This window comes from Haliotis rubra, unplaced genomic scaffold (assembly GCF_003918875.1).
Source record: "Haliotis rubra isolate DU_JTF1 unplaced genomic scaffold, ASM391887v1 Scf127, whole genome shotgun sequence".
NCBI lineage: Eukaryota > Metazoa > Mollusca > Gastropoda > Lepetellida > Haliotidae > Haliotis > Haliotis rubra.
The window spans coordinates 547,745-562,021 of record NW_025765192.1 but is presented as its reverse complement, the minus strand read 5'-3'; positions in this window follow the sequence as shown (position 1 = coordinate 562,021).

Below are 14,277 nucleotides of genomic sequence, written 5' to 3'. Positions count from 1 at the left end.
GTCGTTACAGTGTGAACATATAGTAACCACCCGAAAACTATTTCACCATGAATTTTGACATATTAAGGGCTGTAAGGCATTGGACTGTCACTGTAAGTTTCACAGGGCAATTTTCACACTATTTATATTTAGTTTACCTCAAGTGTAAAATATTTCACTCGTTCCCTGGAAACTGTGACACGTCCCTCCTATATATCTGTCTCCTTTTTAGCGTCTTATGATGTTAGGGTATTCTCAAGAAGATCTCCCGACTGCGAACTATTTGTATTAATACCTTCCACCTAACCATGTTTTTTTTATGATTTTGTTGTAACGACCGACCCGTCTGACATAAATCTGGCAGAGATTCGCCATAGTGGGCAATAACTACGTGATCTAATTACCCGAGTTGTCCGCGTGATAAATAAACCGTCTAATTAATACCACATCTGACAGGGACATACAGCACACTGTCTGTCTACTCTGTACGTCTACAACAATACACCGGTTTCTAGGAGACTTGAAAAATAACGAATTATGAAACATACAATAATATATTCATATGCAACAGCGTGACTCCAAAATCAACATAACGTTAATCTTGATACAATGGCTTGTGTAAAATTTTATTGTTATTTTTAACACAGTATATACGTAATAAAATATCTGTTTGTCTGTCTATTTACATTATTTAGATAAATGCTCTCCAAATAGGACGCCACACGTGCGCGTGGTCACGTCGTATTTGGGGACAACACGTTGTGGGTTTGACCCAGGTTAATGTCCTGAGTCACTGTCATGCGGCGAAGTCTGTCTCGCTGTCCCTGAACCATGCTATTCTCCATACTAGCCCTTTCTGTAATGAAAAAGCTCTAAATGAAGCAAGTCTTGAGATTCACAGGTTCTGGGTATCTTGTGTTGCAGCTATTGCAGAGTTGTGTACACCAGCGGAGGCGGAATATACTCGTCTTGGGTCCGAATCATTACTACTGACCGCTTTAGTGCGGAAACACATATTTTTTGGAATATTCAATCTGAAATGATACCAAATTACTTTCAAATTTAGTCATGCGATTCATTAAACTAAACGATGTTTCTTAACACTACCGTGCGGACTAACATAGTCAGTCTCACAGTCCCTGAACCACATTATTTTCCCTACTGCCTAGCCCTCTCTGCAGTGCTAAAGCCCAAAATAAAGTAAGTCTAGATTTCCTCTGAATCTCTGGTCATCCTGGGGCTCATTTTCAATATAAATGGGCTTGTTTGTTACTATCAAAATTATATGTATTCAGAGACTAAGCATTAGTCTGGGACTAACGGGGTTCACTGAACTGTCTGTGTGCTGGGCTAGCATACTGGTTCCAGATGTCGCGTGTATATAACAACTTCGATCATCGGAATTAACCACCTTACTTGATACAAAAATAGATAGATGGTCATCCTGGGGCTCATTTTCAATATAAATGGGCTTGTTTGTTACTATCAAAATTATATGTATTCAGAGACTAAGCATTAGTCTGGGACTAACGGGGTTCACTGAACTGTCTGTGTGCTGGGCTAGCATACTGGTTCCAGATGTCGCGTGTATATAACAACTTCGATCATCGGAATTAACCACCTTACTTGATACAAAAATAGATGGCTTTTCAGCCGCGGCTTCAGGCAATGTCCGGTATTAACAATCTGCCCTTAAACAGCCCGCTACGAGCGACGAAGGTGGTCCAATGAGTCACTGTTATCTTATTTTCGACGATCGGAATGTAATTAGAAATGTTAGGTGCCACTATCACAATCAAAAGGTTTTATATATCGCAAATACGTGTAATGAAACATATTACATTGCGTTCAAATATTCAGGAATATCTATCACCTGATTCTGGCCATAATTTTCTGCCCTTGTGTACTCCCGTCTACGTTTGGGTGAGTGAGGTTAACATTTCTTATTACACCGTATCAGTTAACATAATCAGTTAACATGCTCATTAATATGGAAAAGGACCCGAAAAAACACGAATCATAATGAATGCAATCCAGGATTCGAACACGGTGAGCGATTAAGTTCGAAAAGCGAACACCAGTGGACCACCCATGACCACCTGACCACCCATGCTCTCGTGTCAGTGAGAAACAGAATATCCTCTTCATAAAGAATCATTTGTTTTTTCCTTGGTTGTGAACAACACGTAAGAAAACGTTTAAAACCGTCAAGAAAGGTCAACGTAAACGCCAGTGACGTTAAAAAACCGTAAAATGGTAGTGCTTAATTCAAATGAAAAATATTAGCAATAATGCCAAAAATAACTAAACTCCAACTAAAAAGAAAAATATTCCGTCGAACATTGGATTTCCCCAAAAAAAAAACCCCCCAAAAAACCCCAAAATGAAAAGGTTATCAAACTGTTACTGAAACTGGGAACAGCCACCGAGACATTGCAAACCGATCGTCTTCAGATTATGAGGGTGGAGTGTGTGGGGAAGTTTTACCCGTGGGACGATACTTCATTTCACGTGTTAAGACTTTAGCCGCTTCAAATAGATTACCCTTCAAGTAGAGCATGTGTATTTTGAATTTTCTTTTAAGGACACATTCGTAAACATCTTCAGATCTAACCATGTTTGTTTGCATTCGTTTTAACATGGGTGAATTGCTACACCATCGAAAGTACATCTCTTGTTCTTTTTTCACTTCTCGCTGCCTCAAACAATAGTGTTATATCTTTTGTCTGACAAGTCATATGGTACCCGTGACAGTATCGACCACAGACGTGTCTATGACTAATGTGAGGCGTATTTCCCCGACAGGCGGATGTAAGTGTACCGGCTTCCTCGTTTCACACACTTCAACACGCGAGTACTTGTACCAGGTAGTAACCAACTGTATACTCATTTTTTTCTACCAGGAAAGAAATACTGTTTACTGAAAAAAACACTATAAGAAACAATTCGTCCTCATTTTCACAATGAATTTATGCTGTTCAAAACCGTTAGTCCTAAAGTTTAATTTTAAAGTGGAAAATTTCGGATGCAAAGTTTATATAATTGCCGATCCGGGTTAGAATTGGTCTTCAGCAACCCATGCTTATCGTAAGAGGCGACATGGTTGACACTCGCTGACTTGGTTGACGTCATCGAATCCCAATTGCGTAGATCGTTGCTGTTGATCACTGGATTGTTTGGTCCAGACTCGATTATTTACAGACCGCCGCCATATAGCTGGAATATGCGGCGTAAAACTAAACTCACTCACTCATAAAATATTTGCCTCTGAAGAATGTGTTATGGATTAACGGGGGTTTCACTTTGTAGATCTGTTTAGCAGCATATATGTATGTCGTGTATAGTGTGAGGTGAGGTGAGGTGAAATTGGGTTTAACGTCGTGCTTGAGAATATTTCGCTCATATGACGACGTGCATGCGTGTGTATGTGTATGTGCGGCTGCTTGTACTAGCCCAGTCTGAAGCTGGTTTTATAGTGCTAGTCCACTGAGATACCATGCTGCAGTGAAGCATGAATACCCCACTCAGACACATTATACTGACTCCGAGCCGACCAGTCCTTGTTATACCCATTAATGCTGAGCACCAGGCAGGGACCAATAAGTACCATATTTTAACGTCTTTTGGTATGACGCGGTCGGGGCTCGAACCCGCGACCTTCCGCTCTCCGGGCGGACGCTCTAACCACTACACCACGGAGGCGGTCGTGTACAGTGTGGATGTTCCCAGACAAACCAGGCCAACGGAATTTTGTGCGTAAGCTAAATACTTTAATTCAGACAAGACGTTACCTTCAGTTGATACTGAGGTGTCGCATTACTTTAAGTTTCTGACGTTAGTAATGAGATGTTGGTGTTACCTGATGGCGTGCTGCAGACATAATGTGAGCCAGTGAGCTCAGTTATATTTCTTCAGGTTTAATGTCAGCTGATACTCACGTATAAGTGAGGGAAATCATTTCAGTGGGCACTAATTGCTCTTCTGGTGGATCTGATTCTTTATGCATAGAGTCAGAATTTCGGCTTAGGTCGGCAAAATCAAAACAATGTTGTTTAGATAACTTGTTTGAGTGGCATTTAGAAGTTGGTGTGATGAACAACGATGAGAGTTAATGGATATACAACTTCTTTAATGTAATATGAGCGACGTTTCGGTGAAGCAACTAACACCGTTATCAAGCTAATATTAGGCTGACTACCTGACTGAGTTTGGTTTTACGCCGCTTTTAGCAATATTCTAGCTACATCACGGCGGGAGACACCAGAAATGGGCTTCACACATTGTACCCATGTGGGGATTCGAACCCGGGTCTTCGGCGTGACGAGCCAACGCTTTAACCATTAGGCTACCCCACCGCCCCTCTAATATTAGGTATCGAAACTACAATTGGCAGGTAAATGGCCGGGTCGAAAAGAAAAACGAATCGCCCCCTCGACGCACTTAAAGCCGGCCTTCTTGAAACTCCTACCCGGAAACTTCTAACACGCTCATACCTGCCCCGTTCATTTACCCGACAAGGTACATAACTCTGAAAAACCGTAACCGTATCAGAAAAACATTATGTGATGCTCCACTCACTGCTGTTGACATCCATTGAGACGCTGCACTCGTTATGTTGTACCCGTAGTTGATATGTGTGCTGTTACCGACACACACACATTTAACATGAATCTTATAAGACCTATTCTTGAAAATGACATACCTTAATAAATCCAATTCGCGAATATTCTTTTCTCCAGAAACGCTTGCTTTTCGTTAGACAATTGAAACGAAATTCCGTTCACCTGGCAAAGCGTGGTAAAGACTAAACGCGTGACAAAAACATGTACATTAGGTAACCATTCCGATGGAAATTCGGGTTGGAATTGGTCTTCATCAACACATGCCTCTCGGAAGAGTTGACCTACAGTATCGGTTGCGTTGACCGATCCTCATGAAGTAAATAACTGGATTTTCTGGCCAAGTCTTTATTTACATACGTTATATTGCTGACAGCGGCGTCAAAGAACAAAACCAAAACCAAGTGGTTTAATCATTACCATGCTTCTTCAGGAAATCCTGACGACGGCAAGTAAATCCACAAAAACAAAATTTACAAGGATATAACTTTTAACTTTTAAAATCAAACGGATCCGGATTATGACACGGATGTATATGGGAATTAATCAGGTCAGCCGAATGTAAACATATGTAAGCTGCGTCGCAAAACGGAACTGGATTTTGACAGTACTAACTATGTTTGTATTGAATAGTCAAATTTGAACATGCCCTTCAGGCTATGTCAGATGATATACAAATTTCAAGTTACGTATATAATATTTGGGTTGTGTTTTGTTTGTTTGTTTGTTGTTCAACGCCTTCCTCAGCAATATTCCAGCTATATGGCGGCGGTATGTAAATAATCGAGTCTGGACCAGACAAACCAGTGATCAACAGCATGGGCATTGATCTACGCATTTGGGATTCGAGAACATGTGTCAACCAAGTCAGCGAGCCTGACCATCCGATCCCGTTAGTTGCCTCTTACGACAAGCATGGGTTACTGAAGACCAGTTCTAACCCGGGGGGGGGCGGTGGGGTAGCCTAGTGGTTAAAGCGTTGGCTCGTCACGCCGAGGACCCGGGTTCGAATCCCCACATGGGTACAATGTGTGAAGCCCATTTCTGGTGTCCCCCGCCGTGATGTTGCTGGAATATTGCTAAAAGCGGCGTAAAAACAAAACTCAGTCAGTCAGTCAGTCCAACCCGGATCTTCACGGGAAATTGGAGCATGAGACACACATCCTCTGTATCATCCTGCTTCTGGGTGTAAATTAGTGTGAGTAGAGAACTATAACAGGCACGTCAAATCAGTTATGGTAATAAACGAGCGTGGCTTTCTGGTCGTTTAGGTAACAATATACAAAAGAAAAGGCTTACTATTCTGCTATTGTTCATGATTTCAAAATTCACATTTGTCAAATGCATTGATTGACCCATATAGTATACGCCTATACAAATGTCATATACGCCACTCATGGGTACCCGGTAGACAACCGAAGACTTATGACAGTGAAGTTGAAACCTGTAAACCGATGTTTGCGGACACAGTCCTTTGTGTGGCTCTTATGTCCGACCATCCCTACGCTGGAATTCGGCTTTTTGCCTGCCACGTGCATAGTTATTGTTAATTGGAATATTCTCGTAGAGGGACATCATGAATGCGATTCACTCATTGTCCAAATGAGTGGAATCGAACCGAGGTGTTCCTGGGTTGGCCCATATATCACATGTCACCGTGGCACAACATTTAGTGTGACGTGCTTTTACGCTGTAGACTTTTAAATATCACAAGTTCTTGATAAGTGTTGTTTTTCGCCAGTCAAATATATTCCAACTTAAACTGCCTGTAATTGAGTGTCTGACCTTGGTAAACCAGGGGATGATGGCGTGAGCGTAGTCGGCATTTATTTCCGTCCGGAATAATAACAAACCTTCCAGATCTTAGTCGATAATCTGAATCTTCGAATGCGATGTACGTGAGACTTATATTTACTTATATTCCCCGCAGAAGACATGACCCGTCTTACTGTGAAAATATAAGAATTACGACTGAAGCCAGCAGATGCCTTTGTGTTCTGAATTACTGTGTTCCCTTACTTATTTCAGTCAGTATATGCTAATGATGTAATCAATCCATCAAGCGAACCATACGATCTTTGAATACATGACCCGGATTTATCCGACGATTACGTTGCGAAACGCGCACTAAAAACGGCCATGAATTATATGAACAATATAATCTGTAATCAGTGTGTCTTGTTCCGCCATTGCAGTTCTGTAAAGCTTCTCTCTGTCCTTTGTTCTCCCAGAATCGCCAATGCCCAATTTTCACTCCGGAAGTAGTTAGCGACGACTTCCGGTTGTAGTCACATGATCAATTCTAAGCACGTCACCATTACAAGCGATGTGTAAACCTCACACGATCATTAAACGACGCCAAGCGGAGACACGTCTTACCATCGCCTGAACCTGCACCGTGTTGGTCCAATGCTCGGTGGACGATGTGACCTAATGGGAATTATATTGCGTAGCTAGGAAATACGATCCCAACTCTATACAAATATCGGAATTCCGAGCGAGATAACATAGCTGCATTTCGGTATATCGTAGACCTTTGTGAGCTTGGCTGTATTGAATGTCAGTGATAACACACCATAGCAAACAAAACGCTTTGTTGTCGCGAACATATCGTTTCCGTTATATTTCATGATCCGCGAGGTCCATTGTGTTGGGCAAAATATGATAACATATTTTCTGCACATAAGGCTAAGCGCTCATACTGCACGCGAACGAGAGGTCATTGTTATGTTCTAGCGCCCCTTGTCCTTATCAGGGATGTTTTGCTCTTGGTGTTCAGTGTACCCGTCCAGTGTGTAATTACAACTGTCGTGCGTCTAGATCATAGCACCTCACTTCCGACTGACATTTTCCAGGGAGAGAATGTAAGTGCATGCATATTCTGCATCGCTTGATGCATCCGATATACATTGCTTGATGCCGTCGCGGCGTTTGTTGCACTGCCGTTACGACCTCGTCACGAAAAGCTCCCAGGCAGAGCCGGTTTTATTAGATCCAGCTTTTCGCCTTCACGTTCAGTGTCCCATTCGGACCTGCGACCTTCTGTTGTCGGTTTGGCAAGATCTATTGGTGCGGGTATAATCTATAAATTTGAATTGAAATAAAGCTTTTAATATTCATGAGGAGGCGGGCTTTGCTCTGAGTTCAGTTACGCGGATTCCTTCAGCGTCCGCTCATTTTCATTGAACTCCACTGGCTCCTCGCAGCGATACCCTTTTCCTTGTCACGCGTGGCTGCCGGAAACTGCAGGATCAACTTTATCCCCAATCCCGTATTGAAAACCGCTCATACATCAGTCAACTGTGAGATGAATGTAAAGCCATGGTTAAAATATTGCCCTCGAGTTATGTCGAAGTATATCGTGTTTACGTTTTAAGTTTAATTTCGAATTTCTGTTTTACGGTAACGCTTTAACTAACGGGGTTATCGATGCAACAAATCAATCCAATAAACTTGCTATCATGTTCCGAGAGATATGCAAATGAGATAACCCGGACAGAAAATGTTACTGGGTGAATGCATTTAGTTTTACGCCGTTTTCAGCAATGTTCAAGCAATATCACGGCGGGGACACCAGAAATGGGCTGCACACATCGTACCCATGTGGGGAATCGAACCCGGGTCTTCGGTGTGACGAGCGAACGCTTTAACCACTAGGTTACTCCACCTCCCCTCATCTTTACAAATGCTAAACTGATTCGCCATTTTTATAGGTGAACACAAAGACTTATATATACTCTTCAAAAAGTAGGGGACACTCGGTATTTACTTATCGCTTGTTAATTTGTAAGAGATATTAGTTTATAGTTATAGCCCTTTGGTAATGAGCGAATTAGGAACACATTATAACGTGACAGTAGATGATATGGCCTCCACCGGTCATTTGAAGGACGATAGGGTTCAGATTGAAAATTTCAAAGTTGATGCTTTAAGATCGGTAGTGCGATGCGTCATAACGCAACGATGTTTCAAACGAGGCATACTGCGTATGAGTCTCCCAGCAGCGATTTTGTGAGTCCAACTCCTCTTGCAGCGCCTCACCAAGTTCAACAGTGCGTAACAGCCGAAAACTGCCGCCAACGCCTCCCTATTGTGTCATAGACGTGTCAGAAGGGGAGGTCAGGGCTCATTGCTGATCCTGGCATTCTGCGAATGCTGCTTGATGTCAGTATGTGCAGAAACAGGACACTGTGGAGGAAAGTGATGGTGATATTGGGTATTTATTTAGGCCCAATAGAGGGTTATGTATGACGAGGTCTGACGTACAGGATCTGTAGTGTCAGGGAACATCGATCTCGTCGTAAACAGTATCTTTGGACGGCATCTAGAAGTGATACACATAAAAGCAAGAAGTTATGGATGTCAACTTCTTTATTTTGATGAATCTGATGAAGGAATAAATATACATGTACACACCGAAACGTCGTGTCCATCAAAATATAGAAGTTGACATTCATAAATCCTTGCCTTTAGTGGTAAACAGTTCACCATTTTAAAGTTGTGGTTTTTCACCTCATGCTGGAGCTTCGCCTTGAGAAGACAGTGTTTGTGACTCAACTGAGCAGAGTTCTAAAATGGGACCTGTGCTTGAGCTGGTGTCAGTTTTTCAAGATGTAGGCCGGATTACTAGAGCACGTCGAAGGGTGGTTACAGAGCGAAAGTATCTGGATAACGTGTTCTAGCTCTATTTGACTGTAAGGTTGTGTGCGTGTGTTATGGTTGTATGATGATTGTATCATTTATTAATATTTTTGTTGGGTTATTTTTAGTGTTGTAACTGGTCGATTAGCTTGGAATCCATGATAGACATGTGTCTTAACTCTTACTCTCAACCTTCAAGACAGTCAGAGCTTGATGACGTATACGTGTTTGGGATGAGCACCCTTTTTCATAGCTTGGTATAGAATGATGGTGTATACGGGTCAAAATAGGTTTAATTGTTGTACATGTATATATGTTCTGAGATGTTTGTATAGGCAATTGTGCAGTATTTGCATGACGATAGGAACATCGAGTGGTCCTTGCACAATATGGAATAGGTTCGCTGGGACATAGTGACTTTAATTCTTTTAGATCCAATCTAAAAACACACATGTTCAAGATAGCCTTTGAACTGTAGCTCTTTGCCATTAATCTCATCTTTATCTTGTGCGCTTTGGGCATGCTTTAGCATGGATATATGCGCGTAACAAATATGCTATTATTATTATAGTGGTGCCGCCTTCGTGACAACAGCCAAATCTCAGGTTCACATTGGTCTGGTTTTCATTTACAAAGAAAATCAGGATTCACCTGAAAACATAACATGTGACCATCGACCGTTACCCCTGTTACGACATCGTGCACACCACTGGCTTCTGTTGCTGATGCTGTTGCAAGGGGAGGGAGCAACACGTGTTCGTCGAGCATGGAGATGAACTGAGTGCAGACGAAGTTTAATCACCTGACGCCAATCACTCCTCCTCCAGCTGTTAAATGAAAGTTTACAGCAATTCGTTTCGCCATTTGATCTCGTTCTCGTGGCGCCTGGTTTTAGACCAGTCGATCTTGTACCCGTCATTGACATGGTCCTTAACGGGGTGGATCGTCAACATTTTGGGTTTGTTGGTACCTGTTTCTTAATCTTCTAATCAGAGATTGGTTGAAACATGAAACGAGCTGTCCGCGGCGCTCTGACTCCAGGCAGTGTTCAGCACGGGAATAGTCGTGGAAGCCCTGCGCTGTTGTTGTTGTTTTTGTGTGTTTTTTGTTGTTTGTTTTTTGGTTTTTTGTTGTGTTTTGTGTTTTGTGTGTGTGTGTGTGTGTGTGTGTGTGTGTGTGTGTTGTGTGTTTGTTTGTTTGTGTGTGTGTGTTGTTTTTTTGTTTTGTTTTGTTTTGTTGTTGTTTGTTTGATTGTCCTCACTGACCAATATCCAACCAACATGACGGTGGTTTGTCAAATCGAATCTGAACACCCAGAACCAGTGATTGATATCAAGAGCGTAGCTCCACGCAACCGAGATATACTGACATGCACCAAACAAGTCATCTGATGCAGTTAGTCGCCTCTTATGACAAACACGTGTTGCGTCGATTTACCAAGCCTACAGGCGAATCATTACTCTGTGGAAAGACCTACGTTTCTTAATCTCCATCACGCTTTACCAATTTAACTTACTTGTGTTTCATGTTTCAGACACGATTTGCTCTGAAGATAACCCCGGCCTTCAGAAACGTCTCCTGTACACGTATTGAACATTACGTCATTCCAGTTCCAAAGTTCATGTACGTGGCACGGTCTGCTTTCCTGTCGCGGAATGGATATTAAGGTTCGTTACTTACTAGACATGATGCTATCCGTCACGCAGATGATATCAGAAACCAAAATCGATTTTCTAACGAGTGTTTCATATTTGTACATCAACTCAAGTGCGTAGGTTGTCGAAAAATATCTATTTGATCAAGACCATCGGAAGTGGTGACTTTTTCACAGTTTTTCGTCTACCAAGCTTAAACATGCTTTTCTATCTGATCTGGACGTGTTGGCGGCGAAGTAGCATTTGATGTCTCAGCGTTACCAGCGAACCAGACATGGTGGGGGAGGGGGGTTGGGGTTCATAAGCCGTTTGGTTTGCGGGAAAACTTGACGTCAAAGAAGGCGTTTGGGGGCGTGGTGTCCTAGAGCGAAATGTGAGTTTACAAGACTTCACTTGTACAGTTCCCGAACATTATAGATAACTGTCATCTCAGTGTCGTCTCGGTGTCATCTCTGTGTCGTCTCAGTGTCGTCTCAGTGTCGTTTCGGTGTCGTCTCGGTGTCGCCTCGGTGTCATCTCAGTGTCGTTTCGGTGTCGTCTCAGTGTCGTCTCGGTGTCATCTCGGTGTCGTCTCAGTGTCGTCTCGGTGTCGTCTCAGTGTCGTCTCGGTGTCATCTCAGTGTCGTCTCGGTGTCATCTCTGTGTCGTCTCGGTGTGGCCTCAGTGTCGTCTCGGTGTCATCTCGGTGTCGTCTCAGTGTCGTCTCGGTGTCGTCTCAGTGTCGTCCCGGTGTCATCTCAGTGTCGTCTCGGTGTTATCTCTGTGTCGTCTCGGTGTGGCCTCAGTGTCGTCTCGGTGTCATCTCAGTGTCGTCTCGGTGTCGTCTCAGTGTCGTCCCGGTGTCATCTCAGTGTCGTCTCGGTGTTATCTCTGTGTCGTCTCGGTGTGGCCTCAGTGTCGTCTCGGTGTCATCTCAGTGTCGTCTCGGTGTCGTCTCAGTGTCGCACCGGTGTCATCTCAGTGTCGTCTCGGTGTCATTTCTGTGTCGTCTCGGTGTCATCTCGGTGTCGTCTCAGTGTCGTATCGGTGTCGTCACAGTGTCGTCTCGGTGTCATGTCTGTGTCAGGGGCGGAGGGGTAGCCTACTGGGTAAAGCGTCACGCCGAATACCCGGGTTCGATTCCCAACATGGGTACAATGTGTGAAGCCCATTTCAGGTGTTCTCCGCCGTGATATTGCTGGAATATTGCTAAAAGTTGTGTAAAACCATACTCACTCACTCTTTTTCAATAGCTCGTCATGATTGAAAATAAACTATTCATTCCTTTTTAACAATGGTGGCTTGTCGCTTTGTACTGAATATCAGTGATTTCGACTTGGTATCCTTTCTTTTGCCCGTTAGCTCAAATGTAACTTTACTGAGATATTGTTATTAGGTGCAGGTTATCAGAGTCTGAGGTTATTCCTGAACAATATCAAGTCTTTAAAGTATAGGTATAGTCAGACTATTTCAGGGAACGAACACGTAGGTGTAATGATATCTTGGAGTCATTTAAAGCACACATAAAACACCCAGGCTCCGTATTTCACCGTCGAGCCTCGTCACAGTGTCTCCAGTTCCCCGCGTCCACGGTATCCGATGATCCCCAGGATGCCGTGATATCGGCTCTCCACATCAGCGTGTTTTACGACGGTCTCATATTACAACACCATCAGCAGCGGGAATGACAGCGTCGCCAGTTCATCTAATGAGACGTCCAGATGGATATTTAATGCGCACTCTCGCCTCCATTCCCACAAACATCCCATAGAGTGAATGTTTCATAAGAGTGAGTGAGTTTGGTGTTACGCCGCTTTTAGCAATATTCAAGCAATATCACGGCGGGGGACACCAGAAATGGGCTTCACCCATTGTACCCATGTTTCATAAGAATTAATTTCGTCATTACTTATGTTTCTATCGGTTTGAATAAGAGTATTATTTCCTTTCGAAGGTTCACAAAATCGTGAATTTCACATGATGGTTTATTTTGTTGGATGTTCTTTTTAGATCATCGTCATGTCGTCAGTGTGTTTTATTGTTTGTTGATAAGATGAATGAAGCATAATTGTCATAGTCTAACCTGTATTACAGGGTATTCCTTCGAGTTAATGTATTGATTTGATGATGATTTTGAAACATTGACATTCATACAGATTTGTTATGCATATGAAGCAGGATTTCGGAGGTCATCTGGTAGAATCACCTTTTGATAGTGGTTCAGTATGTCATATTCATCATTTCAGTGTCGTCTCGGTATCGCCTCAGTGTAGTCTCGGTGTCGTGTCGGTGTCAACAGTGTAAAGTTATCGGTTGGTATGAATCGTAAAGAGGTTCTATAGAAAGGAAGCTGGAAGGACGGGTGGTACTGTCGTCTGATCGTGTGTGTGTGTGTGTGTGTGTGTGTGTGTGTGTGTGTTAGATTTGACTCCATTGGCACATCAGGATCCTGTGATGTCTTGTCATACGTCACCATTCTTCTCTACGTCAGTTTGTGTCACTATCAACAATTTGTGTATACTTTCTTTTCCCCGGCAGCTAAGTTGTCATGTAGGCCCAGATCAGATCATGTCGAGTCATGTATCCCGCTAAAACCCCGCTATTTTCAAACGAGCACTGGGTATGTTTTCAAATATGAAGCATTGGGTGTGTTTTTCAATATGAAGCACTGGGTGTGTTTTTAAATATGAAGCACTAGGTATGTTTATAGATATGAAGCACTGTGTATGTTTTTAAATATGAAGCACTGGGTGTATTTTCATTATAAGATGTCACACTCCTAAACTTTCACAAACGGGAGATGTCTTAATCGTTCGTATCGCTGTATACTGAGAAATAAGCGCCAACTACAGTGACGGCACAACTGCTTCGACCGAGCACTTGTGAAACTTACATCAAATCAGGACTTATAAGACGCCAGTATAGCCGGACATACATTCACAAAGGACGTCCACAGTCAGGGCGAGTGAGAAAATATCGACCACGTTCTAACATTGTGAAAGGAGGTGTGACATGATTCCCTTCAAGTTATCAATACAGCGATTTGTCTCGGGTGACATCTGATCAAATATATGTCTCCAGACGTGATTTCTGATTACATCGTGGGTAGGTGGTGTTCGATGTCGGCAGTGAGTGAGAGGGTTTTATGCACAGGATTTAACAATCTATCAATAGTATTACCATCGGTGAACAAATCCGGACTTTGTTCGTCACCTCGCTTTCGTCACGGTGTCATCTTGATATTTCTCTTTGCTATCTAAGTGTCATCTCATTGTCGTCTCGGTGTCTTCTCGATGGCCGCCTTGGTGTCGTTTCAGTGTCGTCACGGTGTTGTCTCAGTGTCGTATTAGTGTTGTCTCAGTGTCGTCTCGGTGTCGTCTCAGTGTCGTCTCAGTGCCGTCTTG